This window comes from Pleurodeles waltl, chromosome 6, assembly GCF_031143425.1.
Source record: "Pleurodeles waltl isolate 20211129_DDA chromosome 6, aPleWal1.hap1.20221129, whole genome shotgun sequence".
NCBI classification, from domain to species: domain Eukaryota; kingdom Metazoa; phylum Chordata; class Amphibia; order Caudata; family Salamandridae; genus Pleurodeles; species Pleurodeles waltl.
Window position 1 is genome coordinate 127,456,246 of NC_090445.1, and position 18,981 is coordinate 127,475,226.

The following is an 18,981-nucleotide window of genomic DNA, read 5'->3' on the forward strand; positions in this document are numbered from 1 at the left end:
GGTGTGCCACGCCAGCGCATTGACCTCACATCCCATTGTCACACTTCACAGGTCAGGCAGCCGCCATTTCGAGGGTCCACATGGCTCAATTTCAACTGCGTCACACAGGCCTAGGCCTTGCATAGCCACTCATACACGCCATTCACTGCATAGAGAATCGTTTACTGTGCAAGCTGTGAGTACGTACCTGTGGGTTGCTTGACTGTGTGCTCCATGTTGTCCTTCCTAGGCACCGTCCGCTGGGTTTGGCGAGGAGAAGGAGGAATCCTCCCGTGTACAGACCGCTGGTGGACCTGTCGACAATGGAAGCACGCCACATTATCCTGACCTACCGGCTTGACCGTGCCACTATACATGAACTGTGTGCCCAGCTGGAGCCCGACCTGATGTCCCCCATCCGCCAACCCACAGGGATTCCCCCTCTGGTGCAGGTCCTGTCAGTACTCCATTTCTTGGCAAGTGGGTCATTTCAGACAACAGTGGGAATTGCTTCTGGGATGTCTCAGCCCATGTTTTCGAATGTGTTATCCAGAGTGTTGTCTGCCCTGATGAAATACATGAGGAGCTACATCCTTTTCCCAGAGGTGGGCGAATTGGCTACAGTGAAGGGTGATTTCTATGCCCTTGGACATATTCCCAACGTCATTGGTGCCATTGATGGGACCCATGTGGCTTTGGTTCCCCCCCAAGGAAGTGAGCAGGTGTACAGGAACAGGAAAAGTTACCATTCTATGAACATCCAGGTGGTGTGTTTGGCTGACCAGTACATCTCCCATGTCAATGCCAAATTCCCTGGGTCAGTGCATGACGCCTACATCCTAAGGAATAGCAGCATCCCTTACGTGATGGAACAGCTAGAGAGACACCGTGTATGGCTATTGGGGGACTCTGGGTACCCCAACCTGTCGTGGCTACTGACCCCAGTAAGGAATCCCCGGACCAGGGCAGAGGAACGGTATAATGAGGCCCATGGGCGTACTAGGAGGGTGATCGAACGCACCTTCGGCCTCCTAAAGGCCAGGTTTCGGTGCCTGCATATGACCGGTGGATCCCTAATGTACTCACCTAAGAAGGTGTGTCACATCATCGTGGCCTGCTGCATGCTTCACAACCTGGCTTTGCGCTGCCAGGTGCCTTTCCTGCAGGAGGATGGTCGAGACGGTGGTGTTGTGGCAGCTGTGGAACCTGTGGAGAGTGACGAGGAGGAAGACGACGGGGCTGAAACAGACAACAGGGACAGAATCATTGCACAGTACTTCCAATAGGACACAGGTAACAATTCAAACATAATTTAGTAAATGTAAACTACTCTCCTGCATCTCTGCTGCCTGTCTATTTGCCCCAGTGTATGATGACTGAGTTGTGGCTTTTCCCTCCCTATTTCAGATCTGGGGTCCCCACTACGAGTCCTGTGCTTCGTTTCCCCATGGACTACAGCTTTGTGGCAGCGGTTTGTTGACTTCACTATGTAGAAGGACATATTTGCACTGTCATGTCAATTACAATATTTTGAAATCACAGCCAGACTCCAGATAGTTTTGTGCAAAATAGGTGTTTATTTCAGTGCTCAAAATGGGATGGGTGGTTTCAAGTGGGTGGGGGCTATGGTGAAGGAATGTCCATGGCAGGGTCCAGAGTAACAGTCACACAGGTGCATTGTCCATAGGCCTGTGGAAAGATGGAGCATGGGCAGTTCAAGGATGGACAGGGTGACAATGTGGGACAGTGGGATGACATCAGGTGGTATCCTTTGCTGGCGGGGGTCTTGACATCCTACTCTGTCTTCCTGCGAGATCTCAGGGCCCTCTTGCGGGGTGGTTCTTCTCCTGCAGGAGGTGGGGGTCTGGTGGGCTGCTGTTGTGCGGGGGCCTCCTGTCCACTAGCGCCGGCGGAGGTGGTTGGCTGTTCTTGGTCCAGGCTAGTGGCAGGGGCCCTTTGTTGTTGTTGAGTGTCCGACCTGGTGTTGATGAGTTCCTGCAGCAGCCCTACCATGGTAACCAGGGTGGAGGTGAGGGCTCTGATGTCCTCCCTGTACCCCCGATAGTGTTCCTCCTGCAGTACCTGGATCTCCTGGAACCTGGCCAGTACCGTCGCCATCGTCTCCTGGGAGCGGTTGTATGCTCCCATGATGGTGGTGAGGGCCTCGTGGAGAGTGGGTTCCCTGGGCCCGTCCCCCCCCTGTCGCACAGCTGCCCTCCCAGTTCCCCTGTTTCCCTGGGCCTCTGCCCCCTGGCCGGTGTGCCCACTACCACTGCCCCCAGGTCCCTGTTGTTGTTGGGGTGGTGGGTTATCCTGGGTGCCCTGTAGTGGTAGACACACCGCTGATTGTCGCGCCCTGGAGACAGAGGCATGGGCCCGCTGGGTGGGAGCTGTGCTGGTGTTCCCAGAGGGGTTTGGGTCTGTAGTGGCCTGTGGCTGTCTGAGGGGAACCGACTGTCCAGAGGTCCCCGATGGTCCGGGCTGGTCATCAGTGTCCAGGTCGACAGAGCTGCTGTCATCGCTGACGGCCCCTTGGGTGGGGGGTGTGGAGAATTCTGGGCCCTCCGTGGCGGTGTGTTGGCGGTCGGGTCCTGCAGGGGTATAGAGGTATGGTTATAGTTTCAATGTGTGCCATATGGGTGTATCTGTGGGTTCCCGTGTCCCCAAGTGCTGGCATTTGTGTGTGGGGGCTTTGGTGAGGGTGGCTTGTGGGGGGGATGTGTATATGCATTGGGCATGCTTTGGTGATGGGTGTCCATGCTTAGTGGACGCATGCAGGCCTAGGTTTTGGGATGTGTGGGTTGTGATGGTGAGACATTGGCAGGGAATAGGTGTGCTGGGGGTGGGGGTGAGGATGGTGGTGGGGGTGAGGGTGGGGGTGAGGATGGGGGTGGGGGTGAGGGTGGGGTTCGAGGATAGGGGTGAGGGTTGGGGTATGATTTGGCATGCAGGTGGGGGGGAAGCAGTATTGAAGCTTCAACTTACCAGAATCCATTCCTCCGCCGACTCCTGCGAGGCCGTCAGGATGCAGGATGTTCAAGACTTCCTCCTCCCATGTTGTAAATTGTGGGGGTTGAGGTGGGGGTCCTCCGCCAGTCTTCTGCACGGCGATGTTGTGCCTGGATACCATGGAACGCACCTTCCCCCGTAGGTCGTTCCATCGCTTCCTGATGTCTTCCCGATTTCTGGGGTGCTGTCCCACAGCGTTGACCCTGTCGACAATCCTCTGCCATAGCTCCGTCCTCCGGGCAATGCTGGTGTATTGGACCTGTGTGCCGAAGAGCTGGGGCTCTACCCGAACGATTTCCTCCACCATGACCCTGAGTTCTTCGTCTGAGAAGCGGGGGTGTCTTTGGGGTGCCATTCAGTGGTGTGTATGATGTGTGGGGTGGAGTATGTGTAGTTAAGTGTGTTGAGTGTGGTGGTGTGTGTTGTTTTGTGTGTGGATATTGTGTGGGTGATGGTGTAGTGTGCCTCTGTGTGATGGTGTTCTATGATCGCTGCTGTGTCTCTCAGTGCTTCTTTTTGGATTTTGGTCGAAGGGGTTTGTGGGTGATGTGGGTGTGTGTTTTATATTGTATTGTGTGTGTGGGAGTGGTGTGTGTATGTGTATCAGGTGTGTGGAATTCAAATTGTCCAATGTTGCTGAGTTTTGTTCGTTTGTGTGTATTCTGACCGCGGCGGTGTGTACCGCCAATGGGAAACCGCGTTTGAAAGACCGCCACGTGGATTCGTGGGTCAGAATGGCATGGGCGTATTTCTGTTGGCGTGACGGTGGAGGTTTGGTCACCTCCACTTTTCCGCCGACCGCTGGTCTGGCGGTCTGTTGTGGCTGTCAGATTTTCGGAGGTTTGGCTGCTGCGGGTCAGAATGACCGTGGCGGATTGCCGCGACCGCGGCGGAATTATGGAGGATTTCTGACCGGCGGTAAGCGCCTTTTACCGCCGAGGTCAGAATGACCACCACAGTGTCCACTAATACCACCGAAGTCCAAGGACTGAGGAATGAAGTTGTTAAATTCCAGATTAGTATGCAATCAACGGATGCTCGCCTCTCGGCTGTTGAAAACCTCATCGACAAGATACCTGATAATTGTCAAGATATTGGATACCTGCAACAAAAAGTGATTGAGTTAGAAGACCGAAGCAGAAGGAATAATCTACGTATCATTGGCGTTCCAGAACAAATAGAAAAGGACAATATTTTGGACTTTTTGACCACTTTTCTTCCGACCTTAACGAAAATTACCTTTTCACAGCCACTGGATTTTCAAAGAGCCCACCGTGTACGTTCACGTGGAATCACATCATCTGCGAGACCTAGACATGTTTTGGCGTGCTGTTTACGTCATCAACAGGCCGGTCAAATCATTATGGCTGCCAAAAAACATGGACCATATGAATATGACTCATCCCAGATAATAATCACAGCAGATTTTTCTGCACCTACAAATTTCAAAAGGAAACAATTTCTAAATTTACGCACTAGGTTAAAGAAAAGAGAGATCAAATATGGCCTTTTGGAACCTGCCACCATGATTGTGACTTTTCAAGGGAAAACCAAATAATATTTTGATCCCCACGATCTAGAATCCTTTTTGAATGACCTTGATGTCAAAGACACTGAAATGGAACATAAATCTACCTCAAATACAGATATTATAGAATCCACATCTTCTATCTCTCAGGAGGATACAGACCAAGGTGAATGGATGTCTGTTCAGCGACAATGGACACATGGTGGTAAATTTAAGGCATGGAAATAAAATCACCCAAGAGACAAATCCAGATCTCCCATCAAACCATGAGTAAAGTTCAGTATATTAATCCTGTAGGGGTGGTTTGTTCTATTTATGACGTAGGAAACTTTATTTTATGTCCTAACAATGGTTTTCCCTTTCTTTTCCTCTTCTCTATCTTCCTTTCACAGCTTTCAGGCTTCTATCCCCGGATTAAAGTTTAGTTGCTGAGTGTACATACTGTCTTATCTATTTAGTTGGACAGCTCAGTAATAATCGATTCTTCTGATAAGTGATACTTTCCTGTCATACTTTCAACGAGTCTATACTGATTTAAAGATTCAAATCTCATATAGTTACAAAGCTATAATCTTGATATTTTAATTTCCTTTTTCTTCTATCCTCATATTCTTTTCTCTCAACTCTTCTATTTCTTTTATCTATTTTCATAGATTGGTATTATATACTTCTATTTTTTGTTTTTTTCTCTATTTTGATATCGTTATAATATGTCTTCTAACAAGTTAAAACCTCTGAATGTTGTATCTTTAAATGTTAATGGTTTGACACATTTTATCAAGAGAAAGAAGATAATTAGTTATCTCGGTCAACAAAAACCAGATATTGCTTTATTACAAGAAACACACCTTACTGAATAAGAAAGTGAGAAACTGCAGAGAGACTGGATAGGTCAAGTAATACACGCTAATATAACTCATAAAAATCCTATGGATACTGTTGCACCCATCCGGAAATGTGGAGTGGCTATCCTTTTTCATAAAAACTTACCATATAAAATCTTACAAACTTGGACAGATGATGAAGGCAGATATGCATTTGTTAAAATACGTGTCAGAAACTGCCATATGATTATAGGGTCAATATATGCACCTACTGAGTCCAAAACGATATTTATTAAAAAAATTAATAGACTACTTTCATCTTTTGGACCCACCAAAGTACTTATTGGCGGAGATTGGAATGTTACCATAGACCCATTTATTGACAAATCTGGTAAACCAGATACCCATCATTCCACCGATAGATATATCCTGAAAGATCTTATGGATGACTTTGCTTTACAAGAACCTTTGCGTTTACTACATCCACATGACAGGGACTATACTTTTACATCCTGTGCACACTCCATTCGTTCTAGAATAGATTATTTTTTAAGATCACCAACAATGATACAGTCAATATCGCATGCCGGAATTACTCCTTGTAGTATATCTGATCATAATTTAATAGACTTGCATATTAATATTGGACTTACTCAACCTCCTAGAACTCATTGGAGATTTAATACTTCAATGTATAAAACACCACAAGCTAAACTAAATCTATGCCAACATGTGGATCAGTTTCTAGCTGAGAACAAAGATTCCGTCACAGATGCTAGCGTATTATGGGGGGCAGGCAAGGCTGTCATTAGAGGACTGATTATGAGGGATTCTTATCTACTTTAAAAAAAACTGAATACAGAGAGGATCTCATTGGAACAAGAAGCTCTATCGCTTACGAAAGAGTATAATAAATCTGAATCACCTATCCTTCTAAAAAAATTACTATCAGTTAAGTTTAGACTTAATTTATATACTTCTCAAGCTGAAAAATGCTTATTCTTAATACGACAAAATCATTATGAAGGGGGGAGAAAGCAGGACGTCTCTTAGCTTATCAACTATGCCAACAAGAATCGTCTAGAACGATTTCTGCCATTAGGAATTCTTCAAATGACTTACTTACCCTACCCACGGATATAATAACCCAATTTCAACAATATTATGAAACACTTTATACCTCTTTGAACTGTGAAGATACATTAGTGGAGGATGAATTCTTTAAAAAATTTAAAATCCCAAGACTGACTCAAGAACAGAAACAACGATTAGAAGGAAGTATATCAGCAGAAGAGATAGCTAAAGTTATTGATTGTCTAGCTATAAATAAAGCCCCGGGAGAAGATGGTTTCCCCATTGAATTCTATAAAATCACGAAAATTCAAACTATTCCAATCCTACACTCTTTCTTTAATGAATCTCTAATCAAAGGCCACTTCCCACCTGAATTTTTAAGAGAGCGCATTACTGTGCTTCTTAAACCGGATAAAGACCCTTTGGAATGTTCCAGCTATAGACCCATATCTTTGATAAATTCTGATATTAAAATTTTGGCCAAAATACTGGCGACAAGGTTCAATTCAGTCATCACGTCTCTCATCCATCACTCACAAATGGGATTTGTTCCATCTCGTTCCTCCTCTAACCATCTCCGAACCATTATTCAGAATGGGTAGAGGTCCAGATTTTATTACGCTTGCTAAAGGAATGTATAACTCCCCTACAGCTGTGATTACTTGCAATGGCTTCACTTCCCCGTATTTTAAAATTTTACGTGGAACTCGTCAAGGATGTCCTCTTTCTCCTTTGTTATTCCTTATAGCATTGGGACCCTTGGCTATTGCAATCAGGCAAAATATCGACATACAGGGTATTGCTACCTAATCCGGTGAGATTAAAGCTTTTTATTATGCTGACGATATTCTACTCACATTATCCAACCCAAATTCCTCAATTAACACCCGGATTAATTTATTAACTCGCTTCTCGGCATTCTCCTGATATAAGATCAACTGGTCTAAATGTGAAGCTTTGCCAATGAATACCTGTACCACTTCAACAACTTTAGGGGATCTCTCTTTCAAATGGAAAACATCTCATCTGAAATATCTTGGGATCCTTCTCAATACGGGACTGAAGAATATTGCGATGGATAATTTAAACCCCATTATAGACAAACTTAAAAGAGACTTTGTTAGATGGTCTCAACTGAATCTCTCATTATGGGGAAGAGTGCAGATTATTAAAATGAACACAATTCTGAAATGTAATTATGTTTTTAACATGCTATCACTCCCCTTACTTCATTTTTTTTTAAGAATACAACTTCTCTAATAAATCGCTTCATTTGGGGAGGAAAAAACCCCCGTATAAGTGGTTCGAAATTACATTCATCTTCCTTAAAAGGTGGCCTCAGACTCCCACACCTGGAAACTTACTGGATAGCACAACAATTATCTCATTCGATATCTATGATATCCGAGAAAGACAAGGTACCTATATGGGTCAAATTGGAACAATATCTATTGAAAACTACCACTCCTTTGGCGATTTATTATACTAAATGTCCTAAATTCTCACCATCCTCCAATCCAACCATTTACTCATCCCAATTAGCATGGCAAAAAGCACATAAAATTATAAACTGTAACGTCCATATACATTTCAAAGCTCCGTTATGGAATAACTCAGCGATTATACATAGAGGAAAAGAGCTAAATTGGTTTGTCTGGAAAAATTGTAAAGTCAACAACATATCAGACTTATATAATCGAGATAACTCCTTGAAATCATTTACACAGCTACAAGAAACACATCGACTCCCGACCTCACAATTTCATAACTATATACTATTGACATCGATTCTGAACCCTATAACATCCTTGAACTCAGACTCTTTGATTCACTCATCCATTGCACGCCATATCTATGTATGGAGAAATTTTAAAGGCACTGTATCTGGCCTTTATTCTTTACTAATTGACAAATCTTTTTCAGATAATACATCCATAGATCTACAATTTTAATGGTCTACACGACTTAATATTATCTATACAGATAAAGATTGGGCTAAACATTTAGAGAATTATAATAAAGGGCTCCGTGATGTAAGGTTGAAATTTAATTATTTCAAAATTCTGCATAGATGGCATTGGTCACCTTCGAATCTTTACTCTGCTAAGCTTAGTAATGACTCCAATTGCTGGAGATTTGACCAGAACAATTGTGATATTGTTCATATCCTATGGGACTGTACTACACTCCAACCATTCTGGATACAAATATCACAATATTTAAGGAAAGTGATTCCCAATATCTCCACACACTCACCTCGCCTATCTTTATTACACGATACCCATGGTCTACGCATGCCTTCTTCACACTTATTCAGATGGCTCTCTACTGCAATTAGTGTAGCCAAAGTTAATATACTGCGTTTTTGAAAATCTAATGTTTTACCATCTGCCCAAATGTGGTTAAAGGATATGTTTGATATTGCCCAGTTTGAAAGAATGCTATATAAACTAAATGATAATTTACAACAGTTTGATCAAATATGGAATGTATTCTTGACTAGCTGATAACTTCATATTTCTTGTTTATTTCTTTATATATACAATGATTCATGAATAATACCTCATGCTCTCATTATATTTTCAATATCATTGATAATTATCTTCTTTTCCAGATAGGTTTTAGATAGGTATAACTTTGTAATAATATATTTTATCATTTTGACTTAATGTATATTTGTTTACTGCATCTTTGTCAGTAATCTCAGATATAATATAATTAAAAATGTTTATTTATGGAAAGTATTTAACCATTTCATTGTACACTGGAATCTCTTTAATGTGAATCTATGTTTTTTCATGGACAATCTATAACTATTTGTTCACTTATAAAAGTTGAATAAAGAATTGAAAAACAAAGAGATTAGCGCCCTCCACTTATTGTTACTGAAAACGTCCTTGCAGTTCTTAAGTTACAATACTGTTTTCTTTTAGGCCGCCTTAATTTGTTTTTTAGTTGGAGAGGCTATGCTGTGTCTGTTTTTCTGTCTCTGCAAGGACACCATCCACCATTCAGTGTCTTTCTGTGTGTGGGTAGGAGGACCTGACCACAGGTCCTGGCGTTCTGCTTCGATAACAATAAGTGGGCCTTATCCCCATCGACTATCCACAACTTTGCTGGGAGGATGAGTGAATACTTGAGATTCAGCTGGCGCAGCACCCGCTTAAGCATTACAAATGCACCCCTCTTTCACTGGACCAGGTTCGTATAGTCTGGGTATTTGCTCACCTCTTCGCCTTCAATTAACCAGGGTCTGTGTTTCCTTGGCGTCTGTTAAATAACGCTCCTGTCTCTAAAGTTCATCAGGCTGGCTATAATCGGGTGCAGAGCCGTGCCCGGTAGCGGAGGGTGTTCTGGGATTCCACTGAGTGAAACTGCGAGGGACGGCCCTGCAGAACAGTCTCTTCCAGCCAGTCCTCCACAAATAGCTCCACACTTGGCCCTTCTGCTTTCTCTGGGACTTCTACCAGTCTAACATTTTGTCAATGGGCTGTCCTCCCGTTCTCAGCTTCTAGCATGTTGGCTAGTGTCTCAACCTTCTTTTCCATAGTGGAGTATTTCATTGTGAGCTCTTTGAAAGTTGACAAGATGGTTGCTAGTTGGTCCTCTGTTTCCTTTAACGGGGTCTACCAACTTTTCGCGTAGAAGGCCCACCTGATTCACCACTGCGGCAATCTGCGTTTCTAGCTATATCTATGTGTCCCTTATGGCCTCCAGGATAGTCGCTGTGTGTGACGCCAAGGGGTCGGTCTTGCTCCTCCACTGCATGTTCAGTCCCCATCTTGACCGTTCCGATGTCCGGTGCTCGCCTTTGACCACTCTGACTTCCGCATCACACCTACGACGTGTCTGTCAGTATCTTCTGTGGGTGAGGTAGACACAGATCCCCACTTCCAGTGCAGCAAAGCATCTCCTCGCTCGGGGGAGGGCACGTGGGCAAGAGGGGTCGGCTTCTGCAGTCCTCTCAGGAGTGGCACAGGTAGCACACCCTTGAGCCTTTCCACAGTCATCAGTGTTCCCTACAGGGCCCCAGCTTATTCCAGACATTGATATGAAGGGCTCTCAGGCGCCTGCAGCTATTTCCCTCAGTATTAAGTGTATTCGCCCCTTCCTTCCCAAGCTCCTGCTCAGCCAATCTTGTGGCTTCTGAAATATAATGTCCATCAAGCACCCTGCATATGGACTCTTTGAGGAGTCCAGCAAGTTCCAAGGATGGATCTGCCTTGACAGTGCCAGCCCCACGCCCATGCTCAATCTCCCGGCAGTTCTCATACCAGTCCTGGGGGAAGCAGGCTTGTTTCGAAAGCTGAGCCATGCCCCTATAGTCCTCACGCTATGCCACACTCTTTTGTTCCTGTCCAGTTGACTCTTCAACCATTGTCTCTGTTTGTCCTTATTTTCGGGAGAGGGGAAGAAGGGGAAAACCTGTTGCATGACAAACAGACAGTGTCCGTCCCAATGCTGAAGACAGCCGCCGGCCCTGACCCTGGGCGTTCCAGGCTGTGACTAAATCCATGCTCTCTTTCCCAGCCGTCCCACTCCCCACCTCTGGCCTCTTCCCCGTCACTAGTGCACATTTGTTAACCAGAGTGGTTCAATGCAGTGTTTCCGGGGGATCAGCAGGTCCCCAGTCGACACCTCGTACTGTTGGGCAGCCGCGGCCAACTTCAGGCGCTCACTGTTTTCTCCTCTGCCAAGTGTCCGACATCTAGGCCACCATCTTGGCCGCTCGTAACAGCAGCAAACCTGATCATTTTCACCTCCAGAGGACCTTCACCCTTGACTTCTAGGCCTCACACGCGGTCGCTGTATGGTGTTCGGAGACCCACCAATCCCAGAAGCCCTCATTCCAATTCTTCAGGTGGCCGCCCGGCAGTCCCTTTCTTGGCTGCTCGGCTTCTCGGAGGACTCTTGTCCGCTTTGCCATGTCTCTGGGCCAATGGGCACTTCCAGACTGCACATTCTATTCCCTAATGTTGGGGGATGGGGTCGTTTCCCATTCTGAAGCGGTGCACACCTTGGCCGCAAACAGGATAATTTACCCCTGGGGCCTTCGTCAGACGCGGGAGCTCAGAGAAAAACTGTCTATTCCATGGCCAGTCAGGCCACAAACCCCATCGCAGTGGTGTTGTTGTTGAACAAGAACAGAGAGAGGGGATGCAAAGGGGAAAACATGGAGCGCCCAACAAAAATAAATTATTTTGGGCATGGTATATTGCAAAGAACAGTTGGAACTGTATGATGAGGAGCTGCCAACACCGTTGTTAGCTAAAGGCATATGGAGGCCTTTGACCACTTATTTGCTGACCACCACAGACGTCGACTAAGGGGGCACAAGTTGCATGTGCCTTCTGTCTTGAGTCAAGTTGTAATAAAGTGTGTTTGCAAGATGTACGGGATGCACAGATTGTATACTCCATATGCTGAAAGCAGAAGTGTTGGGTTTTTATTTTTATTTTTTTGTATTTGTATTTCAGTGCATACTGCATGAAATGCCAATAAAAAAAACGTTTATTGAGGATGATCGTACATCATACCTGTTGACAGCTTATACAGCTGTCCTTAATCAGAGTTTTGCCAGTGGAGAAAATTTGCTCTAGGCAAAAGAGTACCCCTCTGCCAGGCTTCCAGACCAAGCTGACTGACAGAATGGCTGATCAGGCACTCTGGCATAACGTCTGGCTATGTTAGCGCAAAGGCTTCTTCTAATCAATAGTCAAATCCCAAACTTTATATCAGGAGTGTGGAATTTAATAGAATATCTACTTGTCCTTGGGGCACGTTACTTCATAAATCTACTTGTCCTGTAACAAAGTTCACTTGTCCCTTTGGTGCCATGTCGTGCGGCGACAAACCATGGCAGTAATCTCATTATAATAGTGCTCTGATGATAGCTTCTCAGATTATGCCAGGGCTCATACTATAGTAGAGTTTGAATACAAGCAAATCCCTTATATTGCCACTATTCCACACATGTAGATACTGAGGCTGTAGGTAGCAGTAAGTAATAGTTCCAAGTTTGGAATGCCCTTTTGAGCCTGTGCAAACCTACGAACTTGCATGTTTTGGGGGTTTTTACACCTCTTTTCTAATTATTTTCCATACTGAGAAATCTTGGACATTTATTCCTAACAGTTGAGTAAAAAAGTAATTGGAGGGAAAGTGAACTTGTAAATGCTCAACAGATTTCACATGAGTAATTCTAGGCATACATATTTGCTTGAACTAAAATGTAGTTCACAAATATTTTCTAGGAATACCATTTCCTGGCCTACTTCTCTAAATTCTTGGTAATTCATGAGTTGTATATCTGCACTAATGTATATACATAAACCGTGGGTGCACTTTTGTGACTTCCTTTAAGAATTGGGCTTGTAATTATGTCTGGTATTAACCAATATCTTATGTTTTTATTACAGTTTTGTCTCTCTGTCTATTAGCTGGCTTCACTATTAGTGACAGCATTGTGCTCTTTTGTAAGGAGCCTATCGGCACACAAAGTAATTTTGTTCAATACTAGGAACTACTGTGGCAATGTGTGCTTTTTGAGATATATATATATTTTTTTTGCCAATGTTTGTTTTAATAGTGAGGGCCCGGCAGCTCCGACAGCAATAAAATTTTACAAAAACCATGATAAAACAACACACCCATTGACAAAACCAAAAGGCTGGTGACCAATGTTGAACCTACTGACTTTCACAATGCTTGATTATTTTCATGTTTCCCATAATCTTGTTGATTACACTGATTTTTCCATTTTGGATATATTTTTTTAGAAATACTAGCATGCATCAACACGTTTTACTAAATGATGCTTCAAAGAAATGATACCTAAATTTTTGCAGCAGCTTAGCAAAATGTTTTTTTCCTCATTGCATTTTTTTATGAACGTTTTGATTTTGAAATCAAAAAATACTCAATGTTGCTTTCAAGCTTTGGAAATATTTGCATCTAATCAGAGAGCATTCTGGGAGCATTATACGCGGCCTCATACTGTTCAAATTGGCAAACGTGCGTAGACATTTTTATACTGGAACTACTATCAGTAGTGCTGTCTGAGTTTGCTACATTTCCTTTGCACGTTGTTACCCTAATAATAAAGGCTTTGCATAAATAAACCATAAATACAAGTTCAAACAGCATTGACTTATGGACACAAAGGTTACCTTTATGGTGGACTATGCCATCCCCTGATCCATAATGTGGTACAGTAAACTGGCAGCCAAGGGTTTGTGCTGCAGGGGGCTTGGCCTACTTGTCCCAAAGACAAAATTAATATGAACCCTTGTTTCCTTCATCCCAAACAATATGTCCTGGGCGTTGGACTATAAGTAATTCCACATCCCTGCGCATATAGAGATTTATCACTTATTGTAGCTTGTGTTTGCAAAATAAAATGGAGACATGAGATTCTTCACAGACTAAGCTATCAGGACACTAAGGCAGGAACTTTGTCCATATGTTGATTTAAGCAGCCAAAACAAGAACTGAACAGCTTTGATCATGCCCTTAACTTGTTCAGCTAAAGATATGCAGGCGAAAGAAATTGAGAAACAGGCTTACAAACTAAAATTGAGTTTGTCTTAATGTTCTCAACAGTATCTCATAGAAGCCAGTCAGCTGAGATGACAATCAAGGTGAACGCATAAGAAGCAGATCCCGCCAGTCAAGTAAATAAATGTAACAAATCAACAGAGAGACACTTGTCTTTAAGCGTGCTGGGAGTGGCATTAGTCCTTAAGTAGAGAGGAGATGTTATGTCACAAGATAAATGACTTTTAAGCCCAGTGACCTAGCTGAGATCAGTGGTCTAACAGACCATCAGAACCCACTTTCTTTCTGTGAGTATGTGTAAAGAGGAAGTGAAAGGGAAATAGAGGAAACCTGGCAGGGGTGAGGCAATACAGACATGTTAGACAGTAGCTCTGGATCAGTGGGCCCAAGTATGCAGAGCAAGAAGTTCAATAATTAAAAGCTCTGCTTGCCATCTGAGTACCTCTGATCTCTGATGGTTCTGTTCATTCCTGCTGTGAGAGTCTGTGCCAACCTTGTGATCCTCCATCAGGAATCTTTTTATCCTGTTAACCTACTCGGGCTATTAGAAAAGAGCCCACTGCTCGGGCTATCCTCCTAGCAGACTATGGGGGTCATTCTGACCCTGGCGGCCGGTGGCCGCCAGGGCCACCGACCACGGGAGCACCGCCAACAGGCTGGCGGTGCTCCCACGAGCATTCTGACCGCGGCGGTTCAGCCGCGGTCAGAAGCGGAAAGTCGGCGGTCTCCCGCCGACTTTCCGCTGCTCGGGGGAATCCTCCATGGCTGCGGAGCGCGCTCCGCAGCCATGGGGATTCTGACACCCCCTACCGCCATCCTGTTCCTGGCGGGTCTCCCGCCAGGAACAGGATGGCGGTAGGGGGTGCCGCAGGGCCCCTGGGGGCCCCTGCAGTGCCCATGCCCATGGCATGGGCACTGCAGGGGCCCCCGTAAGAGGGCCCCGCAAAGTATTTCAGTGTCTGCCATGCAGACACTGAAATACGCGACGGGTGCAAACTGCACCCGTCGCACCCCTGCAACTACGCCGGCTCAATTCTGAGCCGGCGTCCTCGTTGCAGGGGCATTTCCTCTGGGCCGGCGGGCGCTCTTTTGGAGAGCGCCCGCCGGCCCAGAGGAAATGTTAGAATGGCCGCCGCGGTCTTGTGACCGCGGTGCGGTCATTTGGCGGCGGAACCTTGGCGGACGGCCTCCGCCGTCCGCCAAGGTTAAAATCAGGCCCTATCTCAGTGCCCTTAAACACTAACTGCCTGACATTCTTCAACTGACTGATTCACTCAAAAATCAAATGTTCTCGCCACAAGCAGAGACAGAAACATCCTGCAACTATGTAATCAGACATCTACAAATGTTATCACCCATCTGTGATAACACAAACACACTGCTTGAAACCCCTGGTTCCATATCTGGATACTCCTACTCGCACAGCAAATGGACATCTAGAGACCTACCACGTCATTTAGACCCAGAAATCCCCATAGGAAGGCAGGGATCACTGTGCCTTTCGTGTGCTGCTGGTACAGCCCCCCACTGAATGCCGTAAAATTGGCCAAGCGGATGCAGTGTTTGATATGCTGCTCTCAAAGTATTCTGTTGTGCAACATCAAACGCACAAAGTGGCAGTACAAAATAACAAGAGACAGCCCGCCACAGAAGGATCTTTCTCCCTACATGTGGGATCCACTGTGTGATTTTACCTATCCCACAACATCATATCTCGCGTGGCAGTCCTTGGCAGAACGAAGGGGAAAAGGCCGGCCCTTCCATCCTGTCTGATTGTCTTTTTCCACCTGTTACCTTCTCTCGCTGTTGCAGTCTCGCTGTCCATTTCCACATTCTTATTCCACCTTTCTCTGAATCAAGAGCATGAGATTTCTCTGAATGTATTGCTCACTCCCACTTTTCTGTTATTCCTTCCTCCTCCCTCTTAGGTCGCAGCCTACAAGACAGTGCAGCTATCTGCTTTGCTAAAGACATTGTGGGGACTTTTAGAAAGTTGACCTATGAATGCATTCCACTCGATGATTACCATTGCCTTCGTAGTTTGTAACTCACATTTTCTGGCTTTCCATTTGCTGGCTTTATTTGCTTTAGGCTTTTCATGTTCAGTTCGTCCTTCCTATTGCCTAAACCCTATTATCTGTATCCTTCCTCAAACTTGCTGTCTGTTAACAGTTATCAGGCCTTTAAGCTTTGTTCTTATCTAGTCACACCTGCTGTGCACTCAGAATTATGTATGCACAAATATTATGCATCTAAAATATATCAGTCCTCCAACTCTCTCAAAGAAATCTTCTCAATATTTTAGGAAATCATTCAAGTGCCCTTTCATACTGATCTCAATGAAGCCTCCAAGGAGCATAGCAATAATTTGGCCTGTTTCTTTCAAAGGAAAATTCTAGACATCTATTTAGCTTTTCCAGATATGACCACTCAGAATGATGACCTTGCAGGCCAGGCTCAGGTTCTAAACTCCAGAGATCCTCTATTAGATTTTCAACACCTTACGGAGGAATCGGTAACAAACTTGTTACTCATTATAAAATCAGGATCTCCAGTGGACCCTACCCCACCTCACATTTTGGCATTAGTTCCAGACATGATTGTCCCTGCTCTGACTAAGGCCCTTACAGAGTCTTTAATAACAAGCCTTATTCTGTCACATTAGAAACATGCTATCATTAAACCTTTACTGAAAAAGCCTCATCTAGATACAGCTGTATTGAGTAACTATAGGCCAACTTCTCTCTTGCGTATAGCAGCTAAACTGATTGAAAAACATGTCAATAGACATCTGTCAGGTTTTCTTGAAGAACACAAGGTCCTTTATCATACTCAAATGGGCTTCAGACCCCAACCTAGTACCAAAATTGCCCTTCTGGCAATAGTCAAAGATGTTTGAGAACGACTGGATTTAGGGGCGCTGCCACCATCATTTTACTGGACCTAAGTGCTGCTTTTGACACCATAGATCATAACATTCTGCTTCATAGAATTGTCCATGCAGGCATCAAGGGGTGCACTTTGAAATGGGTCTCCTCCTTTCTGAGGGACAGAACCTTTCAAGTTCCTTTTTTTTCCTACAGTCTTCCTCCCAGCTTTGGCGTGCCCCAGGGCTCCTCTCTCAGCCCTATGTTGTTTGATATCTATATGTCCCCTCTGGCTGAGATTGTGGAACCCTATGGCTTGTCACTGGTTTCCTATGCTGACGATACCCAGCTGGTCTTCTCATTCTCAACCATCTCCAAGACAGGTCAGCCCAGCCTGATACCCTGTCTTCAAGCAGTAGCTAGATGGATGGTCAGCTGTAAACTTAAGCTGAACGAAGAAAAAACAGAAGTCATGCTGGTGGGTAATTATGGCCCACTCAGATCCCCTTCTCTGCCCCCTGATGGGTTGGAAGGCCTGCCTCCACCAACAGAAAACATAAAGCCCTTGAGTGTTTGGCTGGACTCCCACCTGAATATGGACTATCAATCTAAATAGCTGGCAGCCACCTGTTTTAGTCTATTAAGACTTCTTAGAAAAGTCTTTAAGATACTTCCTTTTCATGCCAAAAGATGAATCCCTCAGGCTTTCATAATTTCACACCTGGACTATGGAAATATCCTCTATCTGAGTTCACCTCGATATGTACTAAAATGACTTCAGGTGGTGCAGAACTCCGCAGCACGCCTACTTATGAAGATACCCAGACACCTATCCTCAAAACCTGTTTTAGTTTCCCTTCACTGGCTACCTGTGGAACAACATTTCAACTTCAAGGCTCTGTGGACTTTGCACAGAGCTCTGCATAGTAAGGGTCCAGCCGTCCTTAAACAGATTGCAACGCCCTACATCGCTCAAAGGGCTCTTAGATCCTCGACAGCCTCCCTAATTATCGTTCCATGGATTAAGAAAGCAAGATGGAGAGGTTGTTCTCTCGTAGGGGATTTCCATGTATATTCATATGCGTTGAATATTCCCCGCCCGCCTGCGGAGACCCCGGAGCACTTTTTCCAATATAACTTCTTAAGTGTCCATGTTCGCCTTACTTCAGAAAGGCCTGCCAAGTCACTTAAGAATGTTCCTATGCAGCCTATAGGAAGGGCTACAGTATTCAAACTTCTTCATTCAGTTTGTCCTTGAAATAAATGCATTAAAATGCCTGAACAAATGAATATATTTTTCAGAAAAATTCCTTCACAAACCTTTTTATATCAGAAAACCCCTATGAAGGAGTGCAGAGCAGTGTAGCTGCCATTAGTAATGAAGAAAAAGGAGACTATGGCCCTCATTTGGACATTGGCGGGCGGCGGAGGCCGGCCGCCAAAGTCCCGCCGTCAAAATACCGTACCGCGGTCGCAAGACCGCGGCGGGTATTTTGACTTTTCCCCTGGGCTGACGGGCGGCCGCCGAAAGGCCGCCCGCCAGCCCAGGGGAAAACGACCTTCCCACCATGAAGCCGGCTCGTAATCAAGCCGGCGGAGTGGGAAGGTGCGACGGGTGCTACTGCACCCGTCGCGTATTTCACTGTCTGCTATGCAGACAGTGAAATACTAGCGGGGCCCTCTTACGGGGGCCCCTGCAGTGCCCATGCCATTGGCATGGGCACTGCAGGGGCCCCCAGGGGCCCCGCAACACCCCCTACCGCCATCCTGTTCCTGGCAGGCGAACCGCCAGGAACAGGATGGCGGTAGGGGGTGTCAGAATCCCCCATGGCGGCGCAGCGAGCTGCGCCGCCATGGGGGATTCAAATGGGCAACGGAAAACCGGCGGGAGACCGCCGGTTTTCCATTTCTGACCGCGGCCAAAGCGCCGCGGTCAGAATGCCCAAGGTAGCACCGCCGGCCTGTCGGCGGTGCTCCCGCCCCCGTTGGCCCTGGCGGTGCAACACCGCCAGGGTCATAATGAGGGCCTATGCCTTTAAGAACAGCCAGTCCTCCAGTATCCCATCATGCCTAGAGAGAGGCAGTTACCTCAGTTATTTTTTCCGGCACCTGCTGACAGGACCCTGGAGCATTGAGCTCGACC